General features: G+C 34.3%; 1 protein-coding gene across 8 annotated transcripts in view; it reads right to left on the reverse strand.

The window, feature by feature from the left end:
• The window catches only part of CCDC171 (coiled-coil domain containing 171), a 147,977-nt gene that overhangs the window by 63,201 nt on the left and 72,373 nt on the right, over positions 1–12,403 (reverse strand). The gene's annotated exons all lie outside the window — the stretch shown is intronic.

Below are 12,403 nucleotides of genomic sequence, written 5' to 3' on the forward strand. Positions count from 1 at the left end.
AAGCACAAGTGATTCCGAACCAACTTAGACACCCAACTCCAATTTACTGACTTTCTGTAGAATGCCAGTTATCTGTTTAGTTCAGATGTTTAGGCATTCGGGTGCTAACTCAGAAACCACTGCACTCCTTCCTCTACAAGCCACCAAAGGCTCACAGATCAGCTCAGTTTACATCAGAATACCTAGGAGGAGTTCCTTATAGAGATATTTTAGATTTAGGCTTTTTTACCCCATGAACTGATTGTGAAAAAACATTTGTTAGAGAGAACAGTAACTGGCAGCACTGAAGAAAAATTTCATTGGATATCTGTTGGCTGGGTTCTTCCACAAATAATTTTAACAAACTTAGGCTCTGCACTAAGTAAAACTCTTTCTTCAAATTCAGTTACAAAAATAAATCAGAGTTTAACATTGTCATTCTTTACACACAAAACCCCACTCTATTCAAAAGAGAACAGACGGACGATCATTCCAGACAAAAGACAGTCACACAGTTTAAATTCATGCAAAGCATGTGTGACACATACTGAGAGCATTATTTTCCAAGATCAACTAAAGTAGATCAAACTGCTTACTAAATTAATTTTAATTATGCAGACACAACACAGCACTACAAGATATGCAAATATACTGCAGTATGTATATTATGAACTAATTTGTAAAGTTTTTGTCTTCAGGATGGAGCTTTATAAAGATCTTTTCCATTTAGATGCAAAATAATACTTTTTAAAAGATCTGTACAGTGAATATAGCCTGAAAACTGTCGTACACACATAACTAATAAAATTCCATGATAAAACCACCCCACATAGTTTAGCCAGCATGAAACACACTTCCTATTATCTCTGTTGGCAAATATAATCTTCATGATGGTCTCTGAGTGTCCCTCAAAAGGCAGTCTACAGATAACCTACAAAAGTCTTGCAACTTCAAAAGGTCCAAATCCAAAAGGTACAGGAAGTTACATTAATATTTAATGTCAACTGCATTTTCAGTGTGCATGACTGCAATGCAAACCAAATTACATTATCTCAAAACATACAGCTGAATTTCCACAGGATGTTTTCTGACAAGAATTCTTATTTATCAAGAAAAACTCCAAATGAAACTTGTTCTATCAAATTAGATTAAAAATCTAGGGAAACAAGTTCCATGGGGGGGAAAAAAAAAATCATAACTGAGACATCTCATCAATATATAAAAAAACCCCAACATCTAAGATATACATTTAGAACTGTGTCAACAGCTAAGATGGATTTACAGTTCTCAACTGGAAATCAAACTATAATATCAACATACTTTATCTGGATTCACTGTGTGTTTCATAGTGTCTGCAGTACTGTCTTAAAACAGTTTGAAATGAACTCCATGTGGCTGTTCTGCCTTTGCAAAGCAAAGCTAACCTGAGGCTGACCACCCATGACATCCCTTCAATAACAAATGCTTTCACATGCCCTTTAAACTTCTCTAGGAAAAGAAATATGAGTACTCAAAAGGACACAAGAATAAGCTGTATCTGCTCTGCAGAGAGAGAGTGATTTTTTTTTAACCTCTTTGCTACTGGATCCTCATCCTGACAGTGGCAATCTTTTCATATGCTGCCACTCTGAGAAAGGACATACCTGATGACTACTCTCTGAATTATGTGATGCAGCATGGAAGCAGTTAAACACAGCTTACAGATCACAGTGTATCTAACAATGTGCAAAATGGCTCTTCCATGTCTTTGAAAGTGCCCTTTATAATAAGTTCACAGACCAGCAGTGGGTCCACTAAGCAAAACAATGCCAACCAGCACAATAATTTTAATAAATAACCAACACAATACTGGCGAATGAAGGGATACTTGCAGACATTTTTTAACATTTCTAACACAATGTCAAATGCAATTGCTTGTGATTATTTCGTATAAGAAACCCTCATATTACTGGAGCAAAAACTATGCTAGTAGCAGAGAGCTTTAGCCAAATCACCATGATAAAAACAGTCAAGCAATCATCTAAAGATAACTAAGTTAAATGATGGTTCAGTTAGCTTAAAACACAGCTGTGATATACAGTTACCCTACAAGATCTAGAACTTAAGTATTAAGAACCTTTAAATAACAATTTATTCAAGAGCCAGTCAATGGATCGGATGGGGAAAATGCCTAAGTTTTCATCTTGCAAGGTATTTTTCTTCCAGAAGTCATTCAAAATTATAGGCATTCACATTGTGAAAGTGAATGGCATTACCTATGTATGTCTAGTCAACAGTTCATCTTTGACTGAAGCATGATTTTCAGACAGCCAAGCAAGTTTAGCTACCACAAGCATTTTACCTGCAGTGGTTCAGGCTGGATTACAGTGCCTCAGAGATGTAAAGCTAGGTTTAATATCTCTGTGCTACAATGCAAACTTATTTCTCAAGAGAAAATCTATTCTGATCAACAAGAAAGGAATGCATTTTTCAACTGCATCAGCTCAAAATATTTAGCAAAGGATGGCTGAAAATGCTTTATGAAGTCACTGAGCTGTGTATCCTTTGACGTTATTGTGAATTAAAAGAGCTTATTAATTTAAACACTGCAGATATTCCTGAATAATTCCACATCATAACACTTCTTTGAGAAAAAACACCCTATATTCGCATGTCACTCAGCTTCAAAGTAAGTAAAAATAAACAAAACTTTGAAAGATTTTATGTGAAGTAATCCCAAAATATAAACTGTCCAGATGTAGGCTAGATCTTCATGGACTGTTAGTATTAGCAAACAAAAGCATCAGTGTTAAAATGTGTTAACTAAGTACACTGCTGTATTTGAAGAGAAACAGAAGCTGAAAAAGTTGAGGAACACCCTTTTGACTACCAAGATGCACTGAGCCTTCCAGACATACACTAATGCTATCAGAGATAATAATTAAACCCTACTTTTAAACAATGTTTTGGAAAATGTTAAAGTACATAATAATGATAATCTAGAAATTTTTATAATCTTCTGAGCTAAATGAATTATGTTACTATTACTGGGAGGCTACAGAGAAGTATTATACCACCTTAATGGAACAAAGACAATTTTCAAAAAACTCAGTCTTTATCACTGTAAGTTTTAAGTGTATTAGAAAAAGCCATTGATGTTAAGTGAGAATAAATTTTTGGAATCACATGCATGGTGGCATGAGCACATGATCATTGACTCCGGACTGAAGTTTCTTTTTTCTCCCTAGAAAAGTAAATTCCTCTCCCACCGCAATACCTAACCTTGCACAACTGCAGACTCGACAAGGTCCAGCCCTGCAGGAGCAGCAGCTTTTCTGCACTTTGGCAGTGTCCTGTCTTTAAATCAGTTACTTAAGTGTCACAGAAAAGAATTAATCCTATTTTTTTCACTGCTACTCTCTTCACCCTGACAGACCCTCAGCCTTGCAGTTTTCACAGTTCCAGGATTTCATAAAGATGGTTTATACCTGGTACTGCAGAAGAGGACTTTTCATAACACTCTCACGTAACCTGTAAGAAAGGCACCTAACTTTAAGCAACTCCAATGATCCTCTAACACTGTTCTCTGCTATACACAATATATGCAATACTGTTGCTTAATATTGCTATACATTATGTAATTGTACAGGTTAGCAGACAGTGTACAAGATAAAGATACAAACAGAACTTAGACTTTAGTATGGTTTACAAGTGCTGCTATATCACATGTACAAAACCAGAAATATTTAGCTGGATATCTAAGATGACACAACAGATTACACCAGTTTCTGGCATTTCATTATAAGTGGGCTCAAACTGTCTGCCTCTGATCGTGTACTACTGGTCTTAATGATCTTGCACTACTAGTTACATTTCTAAACCCACGAACAGGCTATTTTTTGTTATCAAAAATATTCTACCACTGGATCCGAATTACTCCACTTGTTTGGAATATTTCTAAATTGTAACAATTAGTTAAGATAATTCATGAGGTAAAAAGAGAAACAACAGCAATATAATTACTAACAATGACAATGAAATATTACCTACAAATTAAATAACCATGATCTCATTTCCATTGTTTATTTTAAAAGGCATATGGTTTGAAGTCAGTGAGAATCTGGACACAGATTTAGAAAGTGATCAGGGAGGTTAAATCATACAAGCACTATGCTTCAGAACTAAATTTAAGAAACAAGTATTATGGTACACTGGCTGTATGTGTCCACTTCATACACTGGTTCAAAAAATTGGAATCCTAAGAGTCTTTAGACTAGTTTCAAGAAATTTTCTAAAGAGAAGTTAAGGTTCAGTTCTGAGTAAGAAAATATACTGTTCATGACCTCAATATACCGGTGTTCCCAATTAAGTTTTTTTAGTGCTGCAGGTCATTCTGCAGCGGTTTCTTAGAAGAGACTGCTGCACAACTCCACCAGATCCTAGCACATTAGTGTGAGCCATCACATTAATCAGTTATGGACAGTGCCCGGTATGTCAATTTATGCCACCTGAAGTTTTGATCATGCATCATTAAGAGTTTTTCATTTTCTTTAATTAAGGAATTGGACGAATCTTTTTTTAACATGTCACTAACATTAACATGGACTTCAGCAGATTTATGAGTTTACATTCAAACACTGTGTTCCCCTTCAGAAGAGCTCTGACCATCCCATACATTTGTATTCAGATATATGTGTTTCCACACACAGCCCCAAATGTTGTTTAGTGTATGAATATTTTATTTTAATATTATGCCAGCCACATCCTGATGTATGAAGTATCTGCAGGAAAAACATGCATACATGTTCTCTTTATCCCTTTTATTCCTTGAACACCAATAAAATAACAATTAATTGATAAGTAATTTTAGATTAAAAGGTCTGTTATTTTATATAGGTCACTGCTATCCCTTCATTCATTAAAAACTGCAGAATAGTCATCTTAGCAGAAAGAACTGATACAGTAAAATAAAATTTAACTAATATAAAAGGCAACTTCTAAATTTTTCTCTTGAAAAAGCGAAGACACATTACAGCCCAATATTCAACAAGATCAAAGTGCTATAAAGGCATATATTGATTTGGCATCTCCCTTCCCTCTGGATCTGCTTTGTGTCATAACAAGTGCCAACCAAGAGCACAAACCTTAAACAAGGAATGTGTTTTTCTGAGCATGACACACAGATCCTGAAGCAGACATTGTAAACACTGACAGTGATAAATCACTGCAACTCTTAAATTGAATTATTATTCGTACTTTTCACTTATGTTTTCTAAGTATAAGATAAAATAGCATCATGACTGTACAAACTTTGAAAATTGCTTCACTCACCTACAGAAGCAACAGCAATATATAAACCTTATTATCAAACACACTGGGTGATTCCACACACTAATTATCTTTATAAGTTATGGTTAACTTTTTTGGGAACATTTTAATGGCAAAGTACTATTTAGAAATAAAATCTTCGGATATCTAGTTAGAATTGAGAATCCTGAATTCATAATTTTTAAAATCACTTACTGTATAGTTCACAGACAAAAAAAACCCAAATAATTAAGGCAGGTCTACATTAACTAGAAAGTTTTTAAAATTAAAAGTCCTTCTAACTGAGACAGTAATAAGATTCATGTAGCAACACCACCTTCAGTGGGTTTTTCATAAATACATATTGAAGAGTCAACACAGAAATTTAGGCAACACAGAAAAATAATTTCTGTTTTGAGTTTGTTACCCTACTACGATCTTCAAGACCTTCCATGCTCTCCATGAGTAAAAGATAGCATAGCTATAGATTTTGGAAGCTGAAAGTTGTACACATTTTGCATAAAACAGCCCTTGAAAATCATCAAATACCTAATGAAAATAGAATGCCAAATTACATTTAAAAGAACAAATTACATGAAAGATAGGTATGGCTGCTACCATTGTATGTAGCAGAGAAAGGGGACTGAAGTGTGAAGGAATGCATCTCTTCCTTTAGTTTTATACCAGTTAGATACATGCTTAATTATATTCCAACAGGTATTTGAGAGTTAGCTACGGTTTCACAAGAAGATATGAAGATCTTTACAGAGTTAGCTTCACACAAATAGAAAGGGAGATCATGGGAAAACCTAAGGTGAAAAAAATGATAGGGCCCTAGAGATATCCTAGATAAACATCAGCAAGAAGCAAATCTATGTATAAAGCACTTGTATATCAAGAACCTGTATAGCAGAAAGTCCTGCACATTAATATCTAAGCTACTAGAAAAAATAGGGTTTAGAACATTTCTTTAAAAACATCACATGCTGTTTTAAAGATCTATTGATCCCCTCTACACATCTCAAGGTAACGAAGTTACTTTGTAGTTGACCCAATAATTTAACAAAGATCTCCCTCGCACTGGATTTACCAAGAAGCCTTTCTGTATTTTTGAGCGAAAACTGAAACATAGTTGAAGGTCTTAAAATAACAGGGATAAATGGTACGTATGTACATATGCTTAATAACCACACACTGTAATTACACAATAATCCCATTTTTCTTCCAAATTACATGTCAATAAATCTTTCTCACTGCACTATAAATTCCAAGGTCATGGACAAAGGTGTTTATTAGTATAATTGCAATGCCTCTATAAAACCATTAAGCTTTTAGATCCTGATAGTGTTCCATTTTCTCTCCCTTCCCCACAACGGAGGCAAATATTTCCTACAAATGGAATATCCAGAAAATACTGGAAGTTACTTCTAAAATACTATAAAAATGTGATGGTTCATGCAATTTCTTTGTTAAAGTTTTCCTTTTTCTTTATTTATTCTTTGACCGAATGTCAGAATTTTTTTTTTTCTTAATAGCATGGTGCAGCAAATAGACTCAAGATAAATAAGTATTCTCTGAAATAAGCAACATTACTACACTGTGAAGAGACAACTGAAGCATCCTACATTTCACTGTGTGCCAGTCATTAATTTATTAGAACAAAAAACCCAAGGTCTCAGCCATCTGTTGAGAAGTAACTTGCAGTCCAAACTACTGACTGTTTTTTCCACATTAGTTTCATTATTCCTGGGCACAGTTCTACCTGTCTTGGTTACTTGCCTTCCTCTGCAAACTACCAGAAGGGCACTTAAGTGCATGATTAGTAAAATGATTGTTGAAATCAGACTACTGAATCAGACTAGCATGATCAAACTTATTCTGTAATTTCCTATACAAGGGAAAACCTATTCTTACTTGGAAATGAACTTCTGCTTATAGCTTTCAAAGACTAACTAAAGCGATGTTATGGAATCATGACTTAATCCAGTGTTCTCTCTCAATGTCTAAATTACACCCAAATTGTTGTTACACAGAGTATCTTCCTCAGTTATCCTAAACTCCTTGACACATTAAAAGTAAAATGTGAATTTTTCTAACTCAGGGATGTCTTCTTTTATTAGATGTTTATACCTGACTAGATTGAATGTAAATGTAATAAACTGACAATTCCTTTCACTCTTCTCTCAATGTAAAGTAGAAGGAATTTTGGAGATTATTATTTTCTTACTATACAAAGATAGTAAAGAATTTGCCTGACAAAAACCAGCCTGAATAATAATCTTAGTATTAATCAATAAAATATTTTGTAGCAGGATAATTTAGAAGATAACAAAAACCATTCAAATTCCAATGTAGAACCTTGACTTTGCTCAAATTACAGAACTATTACTGACATTCAACTTGCAAAACTGAACAAAAGAGGAACTGCAGAGGAATGAAACTAACACAATGGTAATGCCAATACCCTTTCAAAATAAGAGCTTCTAATTATATTATGTTTGTGTGACTCATACTGCAAAATTTTGAATTGTTGTATTGAACTTCATGTTAATGCAAACATGTAACTAGTTCGTAACCACAAATTTTAACTTTATTCTTTCTCCTATTCTGCTCATTACTTACATATTTTCCAGAAATCCTGACTCAGAAAAGTTAAGGCAGATCTTCAGCAACTTGGTTGCTAGTCGCTTGGTTGCTTCATTGATGACTACAGAGCAAATACAATACTTTTCTAAAGGCCATGTACTGACCTCAGTCCCCCCAGACTACTCATGCTGATACTGATGAATGTTCTAGGCACAGAACAAAGGAAACGCACAGACCTAACAACCTGGCTGGAAATAAGTTAGTTCAGCAAGAAAATGCAGGGATCAATATCCCTAATGAGGTGATCTCTAAAGTGGAAAAAGAACAGGGCAACCCTTGGACCTTGAATCTTAGAGGCTAACCAGAGAAGCAAAGCAAGGAGAGCTGTGCACCATAACATAAAGAGATGCTTTCAAAATGCTAAACTGAATAGAGGACATTTATCTCCAAGATAAGATTTAATGCACAAATTTGTGATTTTAAAAAATAAGTTAATAAAGTAGACAGTAAGACAACAAAACAAACTAACTTCATAGACAAACCACAGAAAAAAGAAATTTAAGGTGAAGATATCTGAAATGCAGACCGAGTAATAGATTGCAGATTTCATCACAGTTGTCTTCTCTTTCCTTCTGTGGTCTGAGGTCCAGTACATAACAGGATGCTCCTTATGTGTCTCTCCTATTGTGTAAAGATAGCAGCTGCTAGAAAGAAGCATGGGAAGACTTTCCCTTCCATAGACCTAAATTCCACATATAATGACTGCAAGCTTTAACAAGAAAGCACAAAGGATCAGCGCCAGGGCAAGTCTTTAGTTGACCTAACTCTCTGAAGACTATTTATTTAAGAAGTTAGCAGTGGAAGTTATGTAACAGAGAAGGGGAATGAGCAGGCTTACTTATTTTACAAATAGTATTAACGCGAACTGAAATACATGACAAAACTGTTTAACCTGTAATTTATTGTAATAAGAAAACATATGACCTCTTTTGACTAAGAATAGGGCAGATGGCAATGCTAATCAATTCTTACCTACTTTATAAATTATTTAAATGTTCAGAACATAGAGAGTATGAAAACTAAAAACTCCGTTTAATTAATGAATCATGAATTTTAGTTTCTCACCTATTCAGAGGGGAGTTTACTTCTCTTTAGCATGTTAACGTTGATTAACAGAAATTCTCTATGAAGTTAGATGCTAATGGCAATCAGCTATACTGTTTTCTTAAAAGAACAGCCTTTAATTTCACTGGATAATACACATAAATGCTCTTTCTTGTCAAAGTGACAAGTTTTGGGGAATCAACAGTATCCCTCAGTGCACCCAACTCCTAACAGTCTTTCCCATTCAAGATGTCAGAGAGTTTAAAAAAAAAATTCCAAAATCTATTTCTGTTCTTATAGTGACTGTAATCTTTGCTGTTCTATTTGAGAAGCATGAACATCACTTTGCTTTCCTCATATAAGTGAGGCCTTTCAACCTTTCTGTAAATTAGAATTCTGCGTTTGTAGAAATAGCCAACTAAAGTGACTTGCAAAGTATATGCGATGGTATTAATTAAAAGAAATTGTGTAAATAATTAAAATTATTTTTCAGGGAAAACATGTGGCTATAAATCTATGACGAGGAAAAGCAACAAAAAGCAGCAAATTGTGTACCACCTTCACCCGAAATCCCCACCAAGAACAGAGTGCCCGCTCAGGGAAAATATCCACTTCTAACAAACCTAGAAATCCCAATCTCTATCAGAATCTAATTAATTCAGATGTGTCTGTTTAGCAAAGGCTACCACACTTTCTGAACACAGAATATGCATATAATGATTTAAATGAAATAGCCAGTGAAAATAAACACTCTAAACCTTCCCTTCAAAAAACTTTTTTCTGTGAGTGTTATCAAAGCACTTGGATGAGACTCTTTTCTTGCTTATGCTGTCATATATCAATGGCAGCTTCACTAAACTCAGCAAATAAACCCAAAATTTAGGGTATCCTTTTCTAAAACATGTATTGAAGACTATTTTGACACAGATCAGTAGCAAGTTACACGGTTTAACATTTACTGCACTTGAAATGCACACAGTTATTCATTAACAATTTAGAGGACGTGTTCCATAAATTAAACCTTAAAAAGATACTGTTTTTATTTCAGGTACTAACATATCTGAAAGGAAGTAAATATACACTCAGTGACTGTCAATAGGAAGAAAAATGTTTTTAAGACATGCTTGTACAAGAAGTACAAATTATGTTTGCTATAGATGCCTGTTTAGCATTTGTGTAAAAGTTTCTCTTCAAACACAGGGGAATCAGAGCTACTGATTTACCTCATCTAATAAAAAAAGTGGTGTAAAAGACTTACTTAGTTCCAGCTGACCTTGAATGTAATTGGCTACCTTGGACGTCTCTATGGTATATGCCATTAAGAAGATAAAAATATACAGGATTAAAATCTGAACCGATAAAGCCAAGAAATTAAGTATTACTCCTTTAATAAGCCTACTTTATGGAAGTACATGAATACCAAAATATCTCCTTACTGACTGCTGCCGAAGTGAATAAGCTTAAAAATAAGTTAGCAAAAGTAAAAGCATCTAATATTATTTTCCCCTTCTTACCCGTTTAAAAACTGTGAATAAAGAATTCAAAGCTTTTTTTACTCCATGACACTCTACTCCATCCAAAAATCACTTGTACATCACCAAATTCTCCAACTTTTCATATATACTTAGTCTAGACCAATAGATTATTTATCTTAAGATGAAGAATCTACTGTAATTTTTCAGTGTAGTAGTTATTTTCTTCCATACTTCCGTACTATTTAAGAGTTTAAAAGCTTATACAATTGTAAGAACACTTTTTTACAAGGTCAGGGTTGATTATAAAAGAGATGAGATTGTTTCACTGTACTGCAAAACAAGAGCTACAAAAAAACCCACCTGAAGTCACAAAAACCAATCAGACAAGACAGCCAAGTCTGCCAGTTAAAACACCAGGACAAAGGCAGAGACAATTTCTGCCTGTCATGAATAAAGTGGGATTTGTAGTAAACTGTGGGAGAAGAAAAGCTTATGAAAGACTGGTTCTTAAATTTAAAAAAATCCAAACATGTACAGTTGAAAATAAAAATGTCCCTTTACCCCTTCGTATCAAAGTAGTTTGTGTTAAACTACTACTTGAATTTAGGAAGAACTTAGCACAGATTTGGAACTGTAAAAAACAAAAGTTGAAGGTGAGATGATGATTTAGGAAGTATACATTATAAAATCATATGCACATAATTAAAAAAAAAAAGCAAAGAAACACTATCATGAACTCATGTCTCCGTGCTACCACAACTGATCTTGTTTCCTTCCTTGATACAGTCATAGATACAGGCCATTACAACCACAATGCAATTTTGTGTTTATAGTAAACATCATGAAGGAATTATGAGACATCAATCAACCTTCTGATATTTAAACTGAAGTTTAGGGACAGTACATGGCAGCAAGTATACAAGTTAATTTTGGTTCAAAACTCCATGGAAAGGACTGAGAAATATGGAGTAATACATTTAGAAAACCAAATCAGTGTAACTAAGTGGTAAGTTTCAGCTCTAAGGAGTGTTTTGTCAACTTTCCTATCCTCCATCCTATCACAGCAGCTATATTACACATTGCATTATATCCTTACAGCTTTCAGCTATAATCAAGCATTTCAGACTTAAATGAAGTTGTTCAGACTAAAACAACTGCTAGGGGGTTGCAGAAGTAGGGTGCATTTTAGAATCACTGCTGTCTCAGAAAAATTGTATTTAGCCTTTAATTAATAAAGACAACAAGCTGTGAAATCCAGTATCCAATAATCCATGCAATAGTTCTGTTTAAAACTCCATCCTATATTTTAAATACCTACCATTGACTTTTTGTTTCGTTTCCTCTGGACAAATGTTATGTTTCAGTTTCACCATGGTGAAATTTCATGCAATAATATATGAGTGACCCTAAATAAGATTTCAAATAACATCTGTCTTCTTGTTCTTCTTTATGATACTAGTATCTATTTAAAAATCTTGAACCTAGTATTTCCCAAAGAAACCCAACACAAGTCTAATAACTTATATCTATTGTATTTATATCTGAAACAAAAAAGCAATAGTGTTAACAAGCAACCCAACTTAAACATTAGACAAATTTATTCTTACGCTGAAAAGAAACACCCAAAGTTAGAGGGCTGGGAGGGAGAAAAAAACAAACCCAACAGGTAAAGTGGAAACATCATCGTCTTTCACCCTTAGTGAGGTATGGCATTTTTAGTAGATAATACTGCTAATGAAAACCCTCCTTAATAAATCTGACGTCTTTCAGTTTCCTCCACTCTACATCACTTCAAACTTCAACTCTGCTGCAAGTCATCCTCCTTGACATCCATTTTTGCCATTCTATTTCCAACAATCGTTTTTGACACTTCTACTAGTTTTGTAGCTTGCATCTCTTTGGCTCTCCTCCTGTCTCTTGACATTTCTCATCACTTCCTCCCTAAATCTTCCTCAGAATCGCAAGTGCTTCTC

This window comes from Athene cunicularia, assembly GCF_003259725.1.
Source record: "Athene cunicularia isolate RWA chromosome Z unlocalized genomic scaffold, athCun1 chrZ_part2, whole genome shotgun sequence".
Lineage (NCBI taxonomy): Eukaryota > Metazoa > Chordata > Aves > Strigiformes > Strigidae > Athene > Athene cunicularia.